The sequence below is a fragment of the Ursus americanus genome, chromosome 17, assembly GCF_024610735.1.
Source record: "Ursus americanus isolate L20-20 chromosome 17, mUrsAme1.1.p, whole genome shotgun sequence".
NCBI lineage: Eukaryota > Metazoa > Chordata > Mammalia > Carnivora > Ursidae > Ursus > Ursus americanus.
The window spans coordinates 37,968,771-37,991,405 of NC_142143.1; the positions used below are offsets into that span (position 1 = coordinate 37,968,771).

Below are 22,635 nucleotides of genomic sequence, written 5' to 3' on the forward strand. Positions count from 1 at the left end.
GAAAACTCTTAGAATCTTACAAAGCATTATGTTCAAGGTTATATTTGAGTATCTCTTTATGTTTATTTTCTTATTATTTATTCAGTCTGTTGGACAATGAGATACTTAATTCTATTCAATTTTTTCCCATTTTGCATCTCAAAATAGGAGCACATACATTTTTGGAAAGAGATGAAAGTAAAAATTATCCTTTTACCTGAGCACTCTTCTCCAATTAGAACATAAAGAGTTATATGATACTTACATTTGCCAAGAGGATTAAGTCCCAGAAAGGAATTTTAACCTCTGACTTTATCTGGAGTTTGTACTTATCATGTATTCATTGCCAGACATACTCGTATATTTTTCTGTTAGTCAAATTGCATTACAAGTGGTATTTAGTGGCCATCATTCTTTATAACAGGAGTTTTAAGTTCCTTTTTATATTTTATGTTAATTTTTAATTACTACTAAAATTAATGTTATATTTCCATATATAAAATATTAAAGAAAAAAAACTCAGTCTCAACACAAACACAATTGTGGAATATTGTGTATAAACATAAAAAGAATATGAAAAGTTTCTTAATTTTTCAAGAATGCATTTTAAATAAGAACATAAGTCAGTGTTACGGCTTTAGTTATGCATGTAATATATTTTGTGAAGCCTCCTAAAATAGAAGAAACAGCACTTGAACAATATTCTTGATTACTTTGTCTACTTATGGATGTAAGATTTTTTCTGCTGCTGTGGTTTAAATTGTCGTGAAGCCCTTAGCGGGTGTATTACCTGTGTTCTTGGTTTCGTGTTACTCATTGCCATTTATAGATGAGCTTCTGTCACCCTGTTCTCTTTCTTCTCAGAAAAATATTAACCTACCATAACAATTTACCCGTAAAACTATAATTATTAGCTGTCCTTGATTTATTGGACTCTATAGCTTTGGCTTTACATTCCTTTCTGGCTTAAATATACAGGAAGGGTATTGAAATGGCCCATATTTATACCTTCTTTCTGGCATGGATAGGTACAGGTAAGCTGTACTGATCTCAGGTGTTACTACTATTTATGATAAGCTGAGTTTTTCTCTGATTTGCTAGACCCTAAAAGAACCATTAAAAAGAAATGAGTAGGAGCTTAAAGATATGGTAACATTTCCCCCCTTGGCATTCTCCTTCATAGCTCATGAAAAAGAAGATTGAGTAAAATTAGGCCTTCATGTAACTTAAGAGCCTTTCTATTTAAAATAGTAACATTTAGGAACAGAATACACACCTAATAAGCAGTCACTACAAATGAGAAATTTTAGGATAATTTGCAGAGAGGATTTCTCTGGTTGAATCTTAATAAAGTTGAGAATTAGTCTCTCAAGGATGACTTAATGTTGTCCTCAAAAGAATATTTTTTTTTCTATTTGCAACTGGTAATGAGTTAAATCATCTTGTGTAAATATTAAGATGTGAGGTAATTATCTATATCTTTCATGTATTATCTGTTTCATATAGATTTTCTGATGGAAATCTCTTTAGAACCCTACCTCACTGACAAAACAAATTGTATTTAGCATTTCTGCTTGATTTCTTGTGAATGTGGCATTAAAATGTCAGCTGAAAAAAGCTATTTGTCAAATAAAAGCATACTGTACTAGCACATGAAAGGGACAAAGATATTATCACAGCAGGCTTCAGGGAACTCATTAAAATGTATGTAAACCAGGAGCAAATAATAATATATAAAAGAAAATTTAGCGGTCTGGGTTAAATTAAGTAATAATAATATTAAACGCATAAAACAGCAAGAATTATCTTCTCTAAGAATCATTTAACCAAATAACTGCTATTGTTTAGATGCTTACATTGGTTCCTAATGGTTGATTGGCTAAATAAAATTTCCCGTAATGAATAGTGATACAACTCAAACTCAAGAGCTCATGACTAGGTGTTTCTTTACACCTGTTGATGTTGTAACATGCGGGTCTTAAACATCACTAATGTTTGTGAAAATAAATAAATACAGCCTAGAATTTGAAGAATGAATGAAAAATATTCAAGAGTCCACAGGGAATATTCTATGGCCATGCAGGTTACAGTTTTAAAGCACATGTCATGTGCAGGCAACTTTCCAAAAAAAAAAAAAATCTTTGAGGATTCCTCAAGGAGAGTTGAAAGGGGGGGCTAGTTTGAGAAATCATGACTTAACAACTAAAGTTGTATTCTCTTAAACTGTTTTTCATTTTTGAGTGCTCACTGCCACGTAGCTGTTTTATATTCATAAATGGTAAGATATATACATTTTCATATTATTATTGAAATGAAGGAAGAAAATTTTTAAAAATGGTGTCTTGATACTCCTGAGCCCTCACAAAAACATGCTACTCAGGTCCCCTTGTGACAAACACTGAAATAATAAACATAGGGTGAGTTATGGAATGAAATAGGCCTGAATTGAAATAGTTCCTGCCCTTATTAGCTCTGTGAAAATCATTCAGAACCTGTGCTCCTCAACCTGTAAAAACGATACATCCCTCCAGGACTATGTAATTACTGTATTACTATTAGACTCAGTAAGATAAAGTGGGAAAACACAGTAGAGTGGCCAACAACACATGTGTTCTCTTTGTCTCTTATGGTACCAATGTGCTGAATGCTGAAAATGTTTGGGACAGAGTAGAAGGAAAACCAGTTGTCCAAACATGATAAATACTTTCAGACAGAGGGCCCGTTCTTCCTATGAGGCATTTATTTGTTGGGAAACGTCTGTAAGGTTTTAACAAAGGAAGCAGCAAATAATTCTAGAGCACAACTAGCTCTTGAGCTTTGGAAGAATTTATCTACTTCACATATGTGAACAGTTTATCCCTAGAGTATTTTTTTTTTCAACCTCTATCACCAAAGGATTAGGCCCAATTATAATTAATTCTTTAATAATGAAATTGATACCCTTTTCAAGCATTTAGACCAGATACTAGATTAGAGTACACTATAAAATATGCTTCTGAGTAATTATGACCTAATTAATTATTTTAGACAGCCTTTGAAAGTTTGATTTACTAATTGGACTCTGAAATTGAAAGCAGGAAATAGAGCTGTCCAGCCCACCAGAGGCTTCATTCCATTTGGCACGAAACCAGAGTGAAAGTTGACTTAATTTGTGCTGTTTTGCATGGTTGGGTTTGACAAGTATGTTTAGGTTTCATAAAATAATCAAAGGTCCTTTCTGGCCTGGCTTTTTGCAACTACAACTCAAATTAGTAAGAACAAAATCCAAAGCATGGCAGGAGCTCTAGGCATGATCTGTACTCCTGCCTTCCTCTTTCAGGCCTGCTGCATGTTATTTTAGTAAATAACAGTATAGAGGTGATCTTGCCAAATGACTATACTCAACCCCAAAATGTGGAGGTGCATGACATATTCTACATCAGGTCCAGCTTAGGGTGTGTGCAGATTCTCTGAGTCTCTGTTTGCGGCCCAGGGAAGTTTGGTCCTGGGGTGGATATACAGTAAGATAAAGAACTGGAGACATTTACGTGAATATTTCAAGTCCAGGACTGGTGCCTATATCATGATTTCCTCCCTCTGCCTTTTTCCACCACTGAGCATGAAAGTACAGTTGGATTGATGTTTTTATCTGGAAATCTCAACAAATCTACAAAGTCTCCTTCCAAGCTAACTGCTAGAGAGAATCGTCTGTGTGACCTTGCTTGTGTTCGTATATTTATTTGCTTCAAAGTTCATATAAAACTGTTTGGAAAGCTATGGCTTTTATATGATCTTAGCTTTATAGGAAATTTTTCTCTAAGGGACTCCAAATAAACCAGCTTAAAGGTTAATTAACATTGATCAAAAAATGACTTAGAACGGACTCTCAAAAATGGCTATTTATCAATAGAATTTCCTAATAATTTTAATATTTAAATGGGATTGAAGTATCTATCTCTGAATTTCAATTCCACAGTTCCATGATTCTATTTTTCTTCTTAATACAGGAAGCAGTGTTTAAAGTCAACTTTAAGAATTCAGTACACACAAGGACTGTATATTTGTAATGGGGGACATCTGAAAGAAAGGATAGGCCTGAGTTCTGATTTTGATAACATAAAATTACTTTCATCCAACATGCTCTTGACATGCTCTTGACATCTCAAAGAATATTTTAAAATCTGTTCTTTAATAAAAATGTTTATTTTTATAAACTGGGGGATGAATCTTACAACTTAACTGGCTTGTCATAGCACAAAGTTTCCTCCATTGTATGGATATATGATATAAAAGCATATTCTATTGACTGCATTGAGGAAATAGATAAATCTCGCTTATGTGATGTGTACTTCTGATCTATGTTTGAAAGTTGTAAGGTTTTATTCAGATTTCAGAGACATATCAATGTGGACTCAGTAGCCCTTATTAATATGAGGACACTAAAAAATGACCAAATTGAAAAATTCAATTGCTTTTCTAAGCTAGTGAATTTGTAAGGGAAACTGACCAAACCAAGATGAGCTGGAAATCATCAGTTATAACAAAGAAGTAAAAAATATGCCTCACTCTTCTCCATTACTTTTTTTTGAGCATCTTTTATGTACCAGACATTGTTTTATTAGTTAGGGGTTATTGTTTCCATTGTATAAAGTCAGTGTTAGACTAGGGATAACCCATAATATTTAATGCAGGGAAATACAATGTTGCTCATGGCTCCTGGGCACTGACTGTTTGCTTTCTCTAGATGATGACATGGCCTACGTGACACTGAGTTTGGTTTTCTAAACCAAAAGACGTGACACTTATTGTTAATCTGAAGCACATAGATTATAAATTTAAGATTTTCTGGAATGATTCTGTACACCAGTATATAAAAGTGCAGTGTTGCAAAAAGAAATGAGCGTTACAGGTCTGGTTGCATGTCATTACAGGCAGTTATGAGCCCCTCTGGGTGCTGGTGAACAAGGGAGGCTACCGTGAGATCTACTACTATCCTATGGTGTTACCATGCTCCTGATAAAATTCTGTATGCTTAGTAATTAAATTGGGAGCATAACTTTGCTGTGTCTGCATGTGTTTGTGAGCATATGTACAAGTACTTCTGTGTGTGGGATATGTGTATGGTGGAGTCTGCACATGTGCACATCTTTGTGCAGGAGTGTGGTCATTATATTGTGTGTGGGTGATATGTGCATGCACATGGGTGTGTGTGTGTGTCTGTGGTCTTTTCCTTCCAATTCATAATCTAATTCATTTTTGTTAAATATCTACTTTTCTATCTTGCGAATAATTGCTTTATTCTTCTATAATTTGTGCAACCCCTTATCTAGAGCATTAACTTTTCCTCTCCTTTTTCCCCCATTTTTTTTTCAATTTTCTGCTCATTATCAGTTAAACCATAACATAATGAAATGAAGGAAAATTCAAACCAATTCACAGAATTGAGCATCTTCTATTCATGTAAATACACAGAATAATAAATGTTCTATTCTTATTGTATAACTGACTGTCCAGTAGATTTGACAGACAGTGGGGCACGTGTTTGTCAGATCTGATTCAGAAATTGGGAAGTGATTTTGATGAATTTCAAGGTATTATAATAAATACTCAAAAATCATCCTTGATTTTTTTCTCAAGATCTATTTTTCTGTTTATCTTCTTGCCTTCAGTGACTGCTAATTATTGTTACTGGGTTATTTGTTTTAAAGTAGCAGCAAGATAGGGAGAAAAATCAAATATGAGCCTTACTTAATACATTGTCTGCCTACTGGTATGGCAAGAGTTGGGGTCAAGTGTCAGTCATTAAGCAGAGCAAGAAAGCCTCCTCTGATCACACTCTACCCCTGAATTTTTAATCGGAATGTATGAAAAACAGGAAAATGGCAGCATGCAACCCCTCAAAGTTCTCGAAGCATTAGAAAAATCAGGTTTTGTTTGTTTGTTTGTTTGTTTGTTTTTTTGATTTATGAGGGCAGGGGTGAGGAGATAAAAAGGAAGAAACTAGAACTCCAGAGTACCTTAGCAAGAGAATGGATAGTAAGTGGTGTTTATGCAGGGAATAGTTAGTTCCTATTAGGAACACTGGTGTAAATTAACATTATTGGTCTCACAGAGACGAGAAAGAAAACATATATACACACACTCACAGATGCATATGGTAGATTTTGGATTATTTAGGAATATTTAAATGCAGTAATTTGCAGTTGGGAGATAAATTCTATCGCCTTCTGACCTCACTTGCTACAGTATAAAGACATATTAAAAAGTCTGTTTCTAAAATTTGTTAGCTAAGGAGTTAACAAAGATCTTGTCTTCTCACATATGAAATGGAAGTATTTTGGTAAAAAAAATAAACTTCCAAATTAGTGGGCAAAAAACCATCTAAGATTTGACTTCTAGTCTTACATTAAACTCACTTCCCTTATTTCCACTGTGAGTTCTGAAGCACCCTGAAATATTTATTTTTCTTTTGTTTTTTCTTTTTTTTTTTTTTTTAAAGATTTTTTATTTATTCGACAGAGAGAGAGAGACAGCCAGTGAGAGAGGGAACACAAGTAGGGGGAGTGGGAGAGGAAGAAGCAGGCTCCTAGCAGAGGAGCCTGATGTGGGGCTCGATCCCACAACGCCGGGATCACGCCCTGAGCCAAAGGCAGACGCTTAACCGCTGTGCCACCCAGGCGCCCCTGAAATATTTATTTTTCAAATAAATTTCTTTGCTAAAAGAAAATAAGTTTATATGAAATACTATGCAAGAGATTAAATCATTACATTTTTACTTATATCTTTGGCCTGATCTCCTTCCTTCCTTTCTGCCCACCCTTAAGTCTTTTTTCCTCTCATTTCTCCATCCCCTCCCTTCTGCATTCCTTTTTTCTTTTCTCTTTTCTTCACACATTCTTTGAGGACAGCCCTCAGTCCTGGCACAGGGTCTGGTACTGTTGAGTGACTGCATAGATTCATGTATTGTGTGTTAAGCATTGTGCGCAAAGTGCTGGATTGTTTTCTGGATGGGTGGGTTCTGAGGAGGTGGCTAGGTTCTGATCCTGCTGGCTGTTTATGCTCATACCCAGCAGATGAGATGGGTGCTGTGGTAGAGGCATGTCCTAGATGCTCTGAGAATATGAGAGATGGGGAAAATAACTCCACTTAGAAAGAGGTCAGGTTAGGCAAAGTAGGGTCAAACTCTTGAGCTAAAGTTCTGGTGTTTGAAAGAACGTAGTATTTTCTGGAATGGTGAGTAGGGTAGTTCTGTGTTTCCATGGGGCTGGAGGGTAATATACATGTTGTTTTATCTGTTTTAGTTTTTCTTCTATTATTCTTCCAAACTTTTTGTTGTTGTTCCCGTTGTCCAGTTGTTACTTCCCATCCTGAATGACCTCAGAGACTCTGATGTCATTGGGTTTTGGAACTATTAGTGATTAGACAGAAATATACTTACTACCTATTTTCATGTTATCTACTCTTTGTGTAATACAGTAAGGTATTCTCTCTGTGTGCATTTCTTTGTCCTCTCCTCACCCTTCTGTTTACTCATGTATATTTGAATGACTTTGGTTTATATGGAAATGTGGGAACACACTGCACAGACTGGAACGTCTTTAAAGGCCAAAGACACCATGAGCTAGGATCCTAGTAGGAATAGGAAATGGCTATGTATGTATTTCCTACAAAGTTTTCTGGAGCATCGAATATTGGTTTCAAAGACATTATTATGCTTCTGATTCAGGCAAGTATAATCTCAAAAATTCTTCAAAGGCATCAACAGGCAAGTTCTCCAGCTGCCTTCTCCCCTGGTAAAGTACAAGCATACACTAGTACTGAATGAAGCCATCTTTTCAAATGATGCTTAACAAAGAAACATATTTTAGCACAAGAAAATCCATAATCCATTTCTGAATCTAGAGCCTCTAGATGGTCTCCCAAAAAGTAAGATGGAATGCAAGGTATAGATACCAATTTTGTGGGGTTAGAGAGGTACCATATGTGAAACTGCTATATAAACTGTGAAGTGCTCTGCAAATCCAAACAATACTACTATCATTTTAGATTTACTAATAGTTGAGCATGATTAGAAAGATAGAAGTAATTATTATTATCTTGGGCAAATGACTTAACCTCTCAGAGTCTTACTTTCCTCATTTGTAAAATGAAGTAATAACACCTACCTTGTAGAATTGGCAAAATTATAGATAACATGTATAGTCTGCTATGCACAGAACTTGATAAAGGGCAGGAATTTAATAAATTATAGTTATTTTTATTATAACAGCATTTTTAACCATCCACAATTTTAGAAAAACCAAAAGAAGATATCTTTTAAATTTTACAAATATAACAAATACTTGTAATTCAAGCTATTTGGGATTCCACGTGTTCAAAAAAAATGAGAAAACACCTATGATTTTATATTTCAAGTTTCAGTGAGCATGCAGGATTTCTAAGAGTGAAGTTTAAACCTTTAAAGAATAAGAGGTGCATTGGAATGTCTGGAAAAATAAAACAAGGAGGAGAAGAAAAAAGAATAACAGAGAAAACACAGCTCTTTTATGGCAGCAGCCCCAGACAAGTGGGTGATTTTCAGAATGATAATAAGCACTCACCACCCCATGCTCAGGGCTGCTCCAGCTTCATGCACAGTGGGGGACCTTCTGTGTCCTTCAATATCAAATTGTACATGCAAGTTATTTGTAACAGAACATTGAAAAGTCAATGTAGGCAAACCTGGTAGGCAGCTACTGTCAGAAAACATCTGAATCAATAGGACACTATCAGAATAGTCTTTCCCAAGCAAAACACAAAATTGTATTAACCAAAAGCACGACAGCACTGTGAAATTTCCTCACTACAGTAACTTACAGCAACATAGACCTTGGGAAGCAGGTTTTGGTGCCTCGCCCAACAGGCCAGAAAACAACAACAAAATGTTATGGATCATACTGTTGAGGATCACCTAAGAGACGTGGAAAACCAGCACGGTAGTAAGTCATGTAAGGTCACTACGGAATGCCCTTTCCTTTGTAAAGTTCTTCGGGCAGTGGTAAGCCACGTCCACCTGCTGGCTTCCAAGTATTTCTTAACTTCATGCTACTATATTTATTTTTAGAATGTCCATTCATCCCACTGCAATGTGAATTACTCTACAGTAGAGACCATGTGAGTGGCAGAGAGCAACAGTCCTGCTTCTAGAAGTCCTGATCTCAAAATCCAGTTCTCACACTAGCTGTGAAAATCACTAATCTTTCTGATCCTCAGATTCCTTATTTGTAGAATGGGGATAAAGCTTGTCTAGTAGAAGACACATACAGATATATATATATACATATGTATGTGTGTGTATCTTACATTCAATAAATGCTAGCTGTAGAATTATTAATAAGCATATAAGGAATATTTGTTGAAAACATGAAGGGACTTACTGATTTAAGATTCATCCAGTAATTGTTGGGGAATAATATTTCATAGTGCAAATGAGAAGTTAAATAGCAGTACTAGAAAAGTCGAAGCCTATACATTTGTATTTCCATTTTGAACCAACAATCCCCTCCCTATTATTCTATTTATTTTTTAGAGAAAGGGCAATTTAAAAATACCTCTAGCTTTGCAAATCTTCTAAAGATCGGTTGATATAAAAACATCAGATAATTAAATGAAGACAGGTTCATTCTAGTCTGAGCAGTTAAAATGTGGCATATTTATGACTCAGAAACCCTAAACTACCTTAAACTCATCTATGTCTTTTACTGATTGCCTATACTGTGCTAATTTTCTGTGATTGATTTTAGAGTTTATCATATAAAAAGAGAGAGGTCCTAGAAGCCACAAACTTATTGCATTTTTATATTTACATCTTTAGTTAGGGAATTGGCAAAAAAAAAAAAAAGAACAAGACAGATCATTCAATAAATTATAGATAAATGGATAAACAAAATGGAGTATATATATTCAAAGGAATTATTGAGCCTTAAATGGATGGAGATTCTGACACATGCTACAACATTGAAAACGTTATGCTAAGTGAAATAAGTCAGATGCAGAACACCCCATGATTCCACTTATATGAGGTACCTAGCATAGTCAAATTCATAGAGACAGAAAGTAGCATAGTGATTTCCGGGCATTGGAGAGAGGGAATGGGGAGTTATTATTTAACAGATATGGAATTTCAGTTTGGAAAGATGAAGAAGTTCTGGGAGTAGATGTTGGTAATAATTGTATAACAGTGTGAATGTATTTTTGTGTGTGTGAATGTACTGAACTGTACACTTAGAAACGGCTGAAACAGTAAATCTTATGTATATTTTATCACAATTTTAAAAAGGTCAAAAATAGATCACAGATTTGTCTAAGGCTAAAGCTATAGCTCTTGAAAATAAAAGGTTATTGTAATGGAGATTTTGGGGAGGTCGATAAAGCTAGCTTTAAGTGAGGATAGGTAAGAGAAGAGAGAACTTTGGATAAAGCCAGCACTATGATAGATCTGGGTTAAAAAGTCATCACTTTGATTCAAATAGCATTGAACACCTACTCTGTGCCAGGGTCTGGGATAAAAAGATGATTTGCCTACCATACTGAGGGAGTTCCTCTCACGCAAAGAGAAACTCTTCAAACATCATTTTGGTGTAAGTCTGAGAAAATGTGTGTGTCTAAGAGGAGAAGTTTTAGCATTACATTGACCCAAGTCTAAATCAGGCTCAAAAATATAAACTCTGCTACCCTGAGGAAGTTAGTTTGCCTCTCCGAATCCCTCATTTATGAAATATGAATATAAACTTCTCAGAGAAATTACATGTAAGGCATTCAGGAGGAAGTAGGTGTTCAGTTCCTAATGGTCACTGCCGTGTAGTAATTTAGGACAGAGGTACGGGCTTTTGATGGCTGCCTGACAGGTCTGTCAAAATCAGGTTCGATAGGCTGGTCTGCCCTCACTGTGCCGCCTCCATAATTGTTGATGCCAGCCCAGAAAGAGTACAGCATTTGTACGATCAACACTAGTGGGGTGATTATTGAAAGCATATATTTAGGGGCACCGGGGTGGCTCAGTTGGTTAAGTGTAAGCCTTTGGCTCAGGTCATGATCTCGGGGTCCTGGGATTGAGCACTGCGTTCAGGCTTCCTGATTAGCAGGGAGTCTGCTTCTCTCTCTCTCTCTCTCCCCCTCTGCCCCTCCCCACCATTCATTCTCTCTCTCTCAAATAAATAAATAAAATCTTGAAAAAATTTAAAAACACCCATATATTTACAACCATAGTTGTAATAAATATTAAAGGTTAAAATTTGAAGATGATTTCCCTGATCTCTATTGTCAAATAGGATGAATGGTACAGATGGTTGCAATGGGCTGAATATTTGCTTTCCCTCTCCCCCAAAACTCACACACAGAAATCCTAACACCCTTGTGATGGTGTCAGAAGGTGGGGTCTTTGGGAGGTGATGAGGTCATGAGAGTGGAGGAGCCCTCATGATGAGATTAGTGCCCTTATAAAGGGACCTCAGAGACCTCTCTCACCCTCTTTCCACCACATGAGGATACAATGAGGAGAAATCTGCAACGTGGAAGAGGGCTCCTACCAGAACACAACCACTGGGCACCCCGATCTCAGACTTTCAGCCTCCAGAGCTGTGAGAAGCAAATTTCTATTGTTTATAAGCCACCCAGCCTATGATAGTTCATTATAGACTGAACTGACAAAGGTAATGGCACAAACAAAGGTATTTCCTTCCTGTGCAAGGGACACTTAAATATTTACTTCATGAATTGATGCTTTTATATTTGGGGTAAACTTTATTTTAAATTTAAAAATTAAAATGCAGATAAATAATATTTAATCATGTACTTTAAATACATTACAAGAGAAAGGCACAGATAATTTCTATCCTACTATACCTCATTAACAGAGTTTCTATCACAAGTGTCACAAAAACCCCTGGGAAAACTTGTAGGTATTAAAATAAAGGAATTCTGGGCTCCTACATAGGAGATTGGAAGGAAATGTAAAGAGCGGGGCAGGGATGCTGCAGCTCGAACCTGTGGTTCCTATCCCCAAGTATCTCCACCCATATGACCTAAATTCAGTTCAGGATCTCGCACTGCTAAAATCTCTTGTCATTTGCTTATTTGGTTTAACAATTGTATGTGAGTGGCTTGAGGGAGCACGGAGAATGCAGGGCTGGTGTAAATGCTTCGACTCCATTCCTTTTTTCTTAGACATTTTCTCATACCAGTCACCCTGAGGCACTTTGATCAGGAGAAAAGTGGGGCTGGGAAATTTGAAGCCAATACCACTTTAAAGAAACAGCAACTAGAGACTCTCTGGTGGGAAGCAGAATCACATCAGGAAACAGGCAAAGGTTAGAAAGAAATAAGTCAGTGTGGAAAGTCAGTTGAACTTATTGTCCATGTTTTGGGCAGGGTCAATTGAGTATCAGCAAAAATGAAGAAACATTTTGCCCTGTCTTCCTCTCACTCATCCAGTCCCATCCCCAAGCCTGCAAATACCATGATTCAGTGCAGACTGTGGGTTTTCATGGGTTTGTTTGTGCACCCACTCTGGGCAAATATCCATCCTATGAACTGGAAAGAAAAACATCTTAAAATGTATCTTGTTCCGTAAGTCTTTCATAGGTTGAGGACTGTCTGTATTTTCTCTGTTATTCCCATTGTCTCAATGACAAATTTGGCTTTACCTTTGTAAAACATATTGATAATTGTGCAAATCTTATCATAATTGGAAGTGATGGGTACATTAATAATTACAGAATTATGCAAACCCATTTTTATAGGTTTATGTTAACAGACCTAATTCAGATAAACAAAAAATCTTGGGTTCTATAACATAATAGTCTTGTAAATATTACCACATACATAATGCTCTAAGACATAACTTGAGGGCATTAAGAAAATCTTCTCTAAAATTAAAAAAAGGTATTTTAAAGTCCGAAAATGAAGGAAAATCCAAGGCTAAATCTTTCATAGTTCAAACATTACATTCCTAATAAAAAATAAATAACTTCCCAGGAGAGGTTATAGCAGATTGTGTCTGTGCTAGATGCAAACATAAAATGGATAAGCAAAAACCCTAAGCAACTTGCAAAACTGGTGCTAAGAATTATTTCTTACAAGACATTTCAGACTATTGAAAATTCAGATAATATCGCTTTGGGGGTCATTGAGGTAGCAAAACAAAAGTGTTTTAAGCATTCGTTTGGAGACATTATTTCCTTACTCTGAAACATTTTGTACCAATTCATAAACAGGCTTTGCCAGGATTCTTTTGGAAGTGGAAAATAAAAACAATAGCAGGGTTAAGCAATTTATATTAACCATAATAATGGGACATAAGTTGTTCAAATGTACAAAGGAACATATGCTGAACCAGATTTTTCGTAATTTAGAAAATTGTCTGCAGCTTATGTAAGGATTAAATTTTAAAGAGGAAAAAAATGATAAGATATTTACCACAAATTATATTTTGCTGACATAGAAATAGTTATTACTAAGATTGGGATATACTTATCTTTAGAAGCAGAACAAGATTTGACATTAAAAGAGGGAGTGGTATTACTACTGATATTCCATGTCAGTATTATAAAGAGAATTTTTATGGTATTTGCAAAAGAATGACTTAAACAACAGGGATAATTAAAATAATAGATATAACAGAAAATAATTGAAGTACTAAGCTAAAGAGAAAATTCATAAAATATTCTTTATCATAGGGAAAACAGCAAAATGAGCAATTTTGTTTTCTAAGATTTCCTTGGTGAAAAAATAAATTTCGTGATTTCAATTTCAGATATCATATACAAATTTTTAATTTTTTGAAAGGAGAATGTATCATTTTGCCACTCAATGGCATAAAACTATCCTTAATTTTAAAAAGGTTTATGTAATAACATATGTGGAACATATTTTATTTCTGGCAGCCTGCTGAGCCTACAGTTTGCTTAGGTTTATTTTCTCTGGGGAAAATGATCCCATTTGTGATTCTGAAGTAAGTAATTTCATGATAGGGTAGAAAGCCTTTTTGGTAACCTACACATCATAATGCAGACTGATTCAGCTTAGCTTGAGGGCCATGAAGTCTGTCAAAATGTCTCAAGTCTTCCTTTTGACCTCTGTGAAGGGAGTCACACTATTGACCTTGTCTAATTTTAGTATTTGCTTTAAGGGGGAAGAGGTCTTCGAGGAGAGGGCTCATGGTGGACCCCTCCCAGAGCATGTCCACATCCTACTGTATCAAAACTAAATTTCATCTTGCAGTCAAGAGTTCTAACCACCCTCCACATCTCTTCTTTCTTCCTTCACACTTTTCTTTCCTCTATTCTTTGTAGACTTGTATATGTTTTATAATTTTAAAAGAATGTCCCTTTAATATTTCGAAAGAGATATCCTTAATAGCAAATATAACAAATTACATTTGCTTATACTCTTGTGCTAACTTCTGTGATAATCACATAATCAACATGCATGGAATTCTCATATAAACCTATAAAATATGATTTATTATCTTTATTTTTATAAATAAGGATTTGAGGAAAAGAGGTCAAATTGTCTTCCTGAGGTCATATAGCCACTATGTGGCAGAAATAGAACTTGAATGTAGCTCTTTCATCCACTGCCAACATTCTAAGTTACAAAAATAAATAGTGCAACCTAAAATAATGACCTGGTACAGACAAATAAGTGAATAAATCAGAATGTTAGAGTGGATCAAAATTAGCATAAATTATTTAGATAGCTAAATCATTCATTTTAACCTTTTATTACCTTAGAATTTATATGATATGCTTTAAAACCAACTATATGGTTTTAAATATTTTTACTTTATCTCTTTCATAACTGAACAAGTTATATTTCAGAGTCATGAGAGATGATAAAGTTTTCAGAACAAACTAAGGACAAATATCAATGGGAGCACCCAAATAGATTGTTTCTAGAAATTGGACAGAACTCTATCAATAATTATAGTAGCTAACTTTATATAGTACCTACTATCAACAAATTAACACTATTTCAATCACTCATTGAAGAAATTAAAACATCTAGAAGTCTACTAAATAGCCTTACATCCCATAGCTAATAAGTAGTAAAGCTGTAATTTGAACAGAGTGAGTTATCATTCTTAAGTATCCTTGGAAATAACCTAAGTCATGAAATCTGTTTTAGCTTTATTGTAAATAATAATTACTGTGGAAAACCCATCTTACCAAGTGCCCCAAAGAAAGTAACAAGACTGTCAATCATTTGTTAAATAAACACATAGTAATTCTGATCATGATTAATCAGGTGAATATCTTAAAAAGATAGTCTATTATTGTAAGTCAAAGTACTATTATTATCTATATAAAGTGAACATTCCAGTATTTGTCGTTGTCCTAGATATAAGCTACTTGATGACAGAGGCTGTGCTTTGTTCACTCCTGTATCTCCAACACTTGGGAAAATGTATATAGTAGGTACCAAATAGCAACTATTAAATAAAGAATAAAGAATAAATAAACTAAAGAATTTCCAAAATATTACCAAAGATTTAAAGGAAATAAATCCAGATAATTTAGTAAGCATAAAATACCTAGGAAGCACAAATTGTGAGCATCCATTTTGTGGTAATATCCTTTATAAACAAAATAAATATAATTCTGTTTTAGGTGACCTTTTATACTTATAGCGATTATCCATTTCAACTTTGCTTCTACTTTTTCTATCTAAATATAGTTGTCTTAATAATTAAATTCTCCTACCCTGGTTTAATTTTAGCATCTGAAGAGCAAATTTGCATGATTCAATTTAATGTTTATTGATAAGTGATAAAGAAAAGTGATATCATATGTGCCTCAAATATTTTACATAGACCAATGACATTTTAAAAAGATCTATTCTTTACTTTTATCTTTTTTCACCATGTCATCATTCATATGGGAAAATGCACTGTGCCTTGCCTTCACCAGTTATGGTGTGTTTGGTTAAGAGTGATGACCTAGAAAGGGGTAATCAGACCTACGTTCAAGTGGTAATTCTGCAGCTTACTAATTAGACTAACTTTATAAAGCTTTCATTTCTCATTTTCATTCATCTACAAAACTGTGATGACATCGGAAGTGTTGTTTTGGTAATTAAATGAAATGTCATTATATGATTAGTAGGGCATCTGACATAGACAAAGAATCCCCAAAATCTACCCTTTCCTTTCCTAACTCTCTTTCTTTTATATAAGACCCCATCTTAGGCCTATGGATGAGAAAGCTAATCAGGGTGAAGGGGTAAATTATAAATTTCAAGGATAAGGGACTTTTGTTTTCTGGAGGACCATTATTGTCTAGAACAGACAGCAATCAACAACTTTGGTTTCATCATCAACACACTGTTGTAAAATAATACATTGGATTCCCAAAACAGCAAAGGCAAATTTTCATAGAAAAGGAAGTTCTTTTTACAGTAGTAAAAGGTTTTCCATATAATAACCAAAATCTGTAATTAAACATCACTACACTCATATATCTAATTTGATCTCAGAAAGTCTTGGAAAGTAGACTTGACATTTTTTTTCCCGTTAGCCAGATAAGAAAACAGAGAATCAAAGAGGTAATTGCTGAACTGTTGCTGATGGCAGATTGTATGTGTGTGTTGTTGTTGTTGTGGTGGTTGTTTTGTTGTTGTGGTGGTTGTTTTGTTGTTGTTGTTGTTATTATTTGGTAGTTTTTCAGCTGTGATCTATCTCCCTGTATGCTCCAGGGCTACTCACTATGAGAGGAGTTGGGTGAAGCCAAGACTCGAACTTAGATTCTCTCTGTGTATATAATTCTTTCCACCATAAACATCATTCTAATGAGTTATCAAAATAAAGTTTTAGGCAGATAGAGACAGTATAAAATTGGATTAGTGTTTTGATTGAAAAAATTTTAAGTTTTGAGAACAAGCTTCTTGAACCAATCTGAGACCACAGTTTTTACAGGAGTACTTTCAGTTAATATGATAGAAAAAAAGAAGTGGGTAGTTAGGTAAGCCAGAATTCTTCCTGATTCTGTCACTAGATAGGAGAGCTTGGGTAAATGAGTCGACTAATCTGGCCCTTTATAAATGAGGATATTAGAAGAGGTAATGTCTATAAAATGAATATACTACACTAGACAGATACATTTTTTTCTTAACTCTATGCTATTATAACACACACACACACCCTATACTTTTTGATGATAAGAATTTGTTACTTCAAAGAGAGAATGGTATGACTAATTGAAAGTTGTGAGGGGCATTAGCAAATAACATTTATTTACTAGTGAATCACAAAACACTTTCCTAGTTAAAATCTGTTTTCTCTTAGGACACTTCTTCTGAAAACTTCTTGTTCTATTTGGTATGACAGGAAAGAGAGATTGTTAATCATGCTTTGAGTGAGAACATCAACTCCCAGTAGTATTTAAAGAGGGTTAGCAGATCTAAGATAGTGTGAATAGTTTCTGAGAAGCATGCTTGAGCATCTGAATGTTTTTTTTAATGCATCCTCTTTGTTATTATTATTATCCAGTGTATTCAGTCTATAGAGAACTGACCCTTAGAGTACTTGAAAGTACCACTGAGTGTTCAGTCACCCAGAGGAAAATTAGTACTTTAAAATATAATTTTCCATTGTCCTTTCCTTATTTTCTTATCTTTTTTTTATAATTTTCATTTTGTTATATCAGTCACCATACAGTACATCCCCAGTTTTTGATGCAATGTTCCATGATTCATTATTTGCGTATAACACCCAGTGCTCCATGCAATACGTGCCCTCCTTAATACCCATCACCGAGCTAACCCAATCCCCCACCCCCCTCCCCTCTGAAGCCCTCAGTTTGTTTCCCAGAGTCCACAGTCTCTCATCGTTCATTCCTCCTTCTATTTACCCCCCCTTCATTCTTCCCTTCCTTTTCCTACCAATCTTCCTATTTCTTATGTTCCATAAATGAGTGAAACCATATGATAATTGTCTTTCTCTGCTTGACTTATTTTATTTTCTTATCTTTCTTAAGCACAAAAACTTTTGTGAAATCTAAGTGCAATGTGCTCTAAAGATCATTAGTAATATTCTAATCAGTTACCAAATTGTTCTTAAGCTATGGGCTTTGAGGCAAAATTATAGGTTTGTATGGCTTTCCTATGCTAAAAATTTTTAATTAATAAGGGCTGATTTAAATACAAATCATACAAACTTATTATTCATGAGCTTGCAACACAAACACATATTCTATAAAGACAAGAAAACTAGTCACTGTATTATCCAGTGTCTTCACTTTATATCATACTTTATGTACTGACACACCTAATTCATGAACTCTTTGGAAGGTAAGACCTGTGTTAAGACACTTATAATGTTTTGACAATATCATTTTAATTCAGAGTAGAAATCTTTGTAAATATTTTATAAAATCATTAACACATAAATTACACTTTTTAAATTTGGGTTTGAGTCAGTCATTTTTCCTTACAGTTATTTATGAGTCATTTAGAATGTCCTTGTTAAATAAAAGACAAAGGCTAAAAGGAAAAACTACCACAAAGCACAAAACACACCAAGAAAATGCATGATTTCTTCCTTGGAAATAGATATGTTATTTTCTCTAGGATTATTCCAATGAGCAGAAGACCTCATTCCTTAAATCAATTCTCTCTAAAGGATGCCATACTAAATCGTATTTTAATATAATTATGAAAAGTACAATTCAAATCAAGCAACTTATATAAGTCACACCTGAATAATAGACAAAATTACTTAAAGATAGATCAGAAAAAACAGCCATTGATGGCTCTTCGCAGTGAAATTACAAGATGACGAAGAAATTGTGAGGGGGTATGGTAAATATTATCTGGTTCTTGTATAAAGACTGTAAAACAAATATGCATGATTCTGTCATTCAAAAATTCAGTCTGGAAGTGAATCTGCAAACTCATTTCAAAACAACCATGGCATGAAAATGACATAACATGGTTCATCAACATGGACTTTTCCACCTTTATTTTTTTTGATATTCATGTATTTAAAATTTATAATTGTTTGCACCTAGGAAATCATTTTAATGTTACCAATTCTATCATAAGGAATGGTATCAAAAATTTTAACTTTGTTTTGCAAAAACATATTTAGGAAAACAATTACTATCAATTAATAGCTATGTAAAGAAATACATGTCGTAGTTAAGTTGTGAGAAGATTAGAAAGAAATGTACTAATGAGATTAAACTGTAGATTTAAAGCCTACAGATGGTTGCTGTTTTTCTTGATAATTCTAATTTAATGACTATAAACAAAAGCATCTTGATTCTGTTTCAAATTTTGTTCAAAATGAATACATTTTCTAGCATACACACAGAACGCGAGGCACTTTGATTAAATTTTACTTATTTTTTTCTTCTTTAGAATTTAAAATGATATGATCCTAGTCAAAAGATATGGTGGAATCGACATAAACATTTCTGCCACATAGATGTATCACAAGGATTACTGTGGCCTCTTATTTAAGAGGATTATAGGATAAATGATTTTCAGTTTACTCCAGTAAATTGGGATTGAGTTTTAGAAGGCTCCATTTGCTCACTATACTAATCTCTTCTCTTAGAAAGGTGAATGTTTCTATAAAACAAGTTTGTTAAGATGGTCTCATTTTATAGAAGCTCTAGTAATATCATTGTATCATGAAAGTACTTACTGTTCTGTTAGGAATTCTGGGGTATTTTGTTCTTTCAGATTCTTTTTCTCTAAAAGGAAAACAACATATGCACTGGTTAGTTGACTGCATCGTTCATAACTGATTACTTTTATTATGTAATGTTTCCACTTAGAAATCTTGAGATATATATAGATATAGATATATATCCAGTACAGTATAATGTCATGTATATTTAGTATACACAGTTCATGATAGATAGTTAGGGATTTTAAATTTGGTTTGAAGAGCTAAAGATGAAGATTCTGTGAGTAGTTTATACACTGATTTTTGTGACAAGTTAATTACGCTTCCTTCTAGTATAGTTTTTCAACTTGAAAAATGAAATAATACTAATCTAGGTAGACATTGTTGAGACTATTACATTATTAAAAAAGAATCATGTAATTATTATTCAATTAAGTGCCTTATTTAGTACTGATATGATTACAGTTCACCCTTGAACAATGTGGGGGTAAAGGGCACTGACCCCTCCCTTGCAATTAGAAATCCTCGTGTAACTTTCTACTCCCCCCAAACTTGACTACTAACAGCCTACTGTTGACCAGAAGCCTTCCCAATAACATAAAGGGTTGATTAACACATATTTTGTATATTATATACTGCATTCTTAGAATAAAGTAAGCTAGAGAAAAGAAAATGTTAAGAAAAAACATGGACAGTACAGTATTGTATATATAAAAAAAAAAAATCCAGAGATTTAAGTGGATCCATACAGTTCAAACACATGTTGTTCAAGGGTTAAGTGTGTGTGTGTGTGTGTATACAGACACACACACACATCCTCCATCAGGGGTAAAGAGAAAAATAATCTCATTTCACAGCATTAAAAAAAAAGTACAACTTATAGGTTAGGGAGTAAGAAAATGAAATCCTTCCCGAGTTGATATCAGGAATTGCTTTAATGTAATAAAGATGTCAAGAATTTCTGATTTGATTTGACAAGTTAGCAACTCACAAATGAAAAATTTCACAGTGCTAGAGACAAGTACCTTTTTATATAAGTTCTCATCAGTTTTAGTCTTCAAAAAATTTAGGTAGAATGAAAACCAAGAAAGAATGAAATATTTACAAATAGGTTCATAATAGGCATGTTACTCTGTTTTTAGGAGTTCTTACAGTGTCTAGTTTCAGAACTACAAAAATATAATAATGCTAGCAGCTCTGGCAATTGGCTTATATAGGTACTCAGCATAAAAGATCTGAAGTGACAGCTGTATTTCTAAAGCTGCATTTACTGCATCTGTTCAATGGTTAAGCCTCCAAGGTCTGCTCTCATTTTATTTCTGCTTGAAACTCAACTGTTTTCTAGTAAAAGCCATTAGAAAGAGCATTGTAAAAATGCACTTAGATTTGCCTGGCTGACTCTTAAAATATGACTTTGAGCCACAATCAATTTTAGATAAGATTTCTCTATATAGTTTCCGTGTACTGACACTTTTCTTATTAAAGCAAAAACTACAACCAAATTCTATGAGTGCACATACTTAGGAACCAGAGTGACATTGAGCTCTTTACAAGAAACAATGGGGGTGAGGGTGCCTGCTGGACTAAACGAAGGTTTTCTACTAAAAAAATAAGAGAATATTTGACATTGTATTTATTGTACATTAAGACTTACCAAGGTGTTGGCTTCCCAAAGGGACGCAGTGAAAGGATAAAGAGTTTTTGTGACTTATGAGCCATCTGCAGGGATTTGATTTCATTTTGGTTTTGCACGCACGTCTATCACAAGGATGGATGGGCAAACCTGTTCTACTGTAGGGGACAAACAACTATTTTACTTTTCATCTATGCACTGAATATGGATGTGTGTCGTATTTTTTCTGGTAGCTAATTTCTGTCTCTTGCATGTATAAACATCTTTATTTTAGAAGAAAAAAGGGAAAATAGCATGGGATGATTTTGCACTTTCCTCCAACTATCTGGCTTTTCAGTAACGTAATTGGTATCTGTAGGTCTGATTCATACCGTTTCCTGGTATTGAGACTTGGTACTTTTGTGTGTTTATACGATACTTCAAAAAAAGTGAACCTTTTCAGATAGATTTATGTATTTTTCACAAAACAGTATGAGCATTCATAGTCAATAAATCTGATGACTCTTTCACGTCTTTTAATCCAGTTTTAGAAGCAGGCCTGACATGGAGAAAAAAGAAAATAACTCAGACGTAGGGATTACTTTTGCTTGAGAACAGCTAGAAATTAAACTGCTGTACCTTGCGGCCCTAATCATAATTCTATTTACAGAATTAAGCAAAATATTGTATGCTTTAGGCATAAATATTATAAACCCTTGACTTGTTTTGTGGGAGGAGGGCACTATTTGTATTCATTTTAATGTTGAATATTTAAAAATGCACAGCTGTATTTTTTTTCAAAAGCACTCAGTTTCAAGAATGACAAATAGCTAATGCTTGTATCCAAACTTGGTTTAAAATATCTCAAATATTTCATTTTCATGAAAATACTGGTTTTAATGGAGCTTTTACTAACATATCACTAACCTAAATATTTATTTAGGGTTGGATTTAAAGTATGCACTGTGAATCCTTGCAACATGGTCGTTTGTAAACATTATCCCTTTGCCCCAGGTCGACTGGGATGGCATCAAAATCCCTATCCCATGTTTTAAATCTCAAGACTACAAATTACGGATAAACTCAGAGTTCTTTTCCTTGGACTTCTTCCTACTGAAATGCCAAAACTTGCGTTTAGAACATAGTTACAAAGTTGAAGTGTCATTTCCTCAACACAGATATCACTAATCCTAAGGGATTTTGTTAGACATCTTTTGGCTTAAATTCTTATTCTTGGAATAGCAGTCAGCAAGCAGAGATTACTTTAAAAAGAAACACTATCCAGGTCATTAGTGACTGAGTGTAAGATTTTAAACGCTAAAATAAAGCATTGCATGACACTTAAATGTATCACGTCATTCTAGATTAGATCCTGGGCCAATAGGACAAAAACGAT

At 34.3% G+C, this 22,635-nt stretch overlaps 1 protein-coding gene and 1 long non-coding RNA gene across 2 annotated transcripts in view; one reads left to right on the plus strand and one right to left on the minus strand.

Annotated features, from left to right (window-relative positions):
* Window positions 1-22,635, minus strand: part of SYT1 (synaptotagmin 1) — an 820,357-nt gene that overhangs the window by 332,829 nt on the left and 464,893 nt on the right. The window contains exon 4 of the mRNA XM_045779553.2: window positions 19,643-19,691. The gene's annotated coding sequence lies outside the window, so the exon portion shown is untranslated. The remainder of the gene's footprint in view (window positions 1-19,642; window positions 19,692-22,635) is intronic.
* The window catches only part of LOC148108663 (uncharacterized), a 403,649-nt gene that overhangs the window by 285,804 nt on the left and 95,210 nt on the right, over window positions 1-22,635 (plus strand). The window lies entirely within an intron of this gene.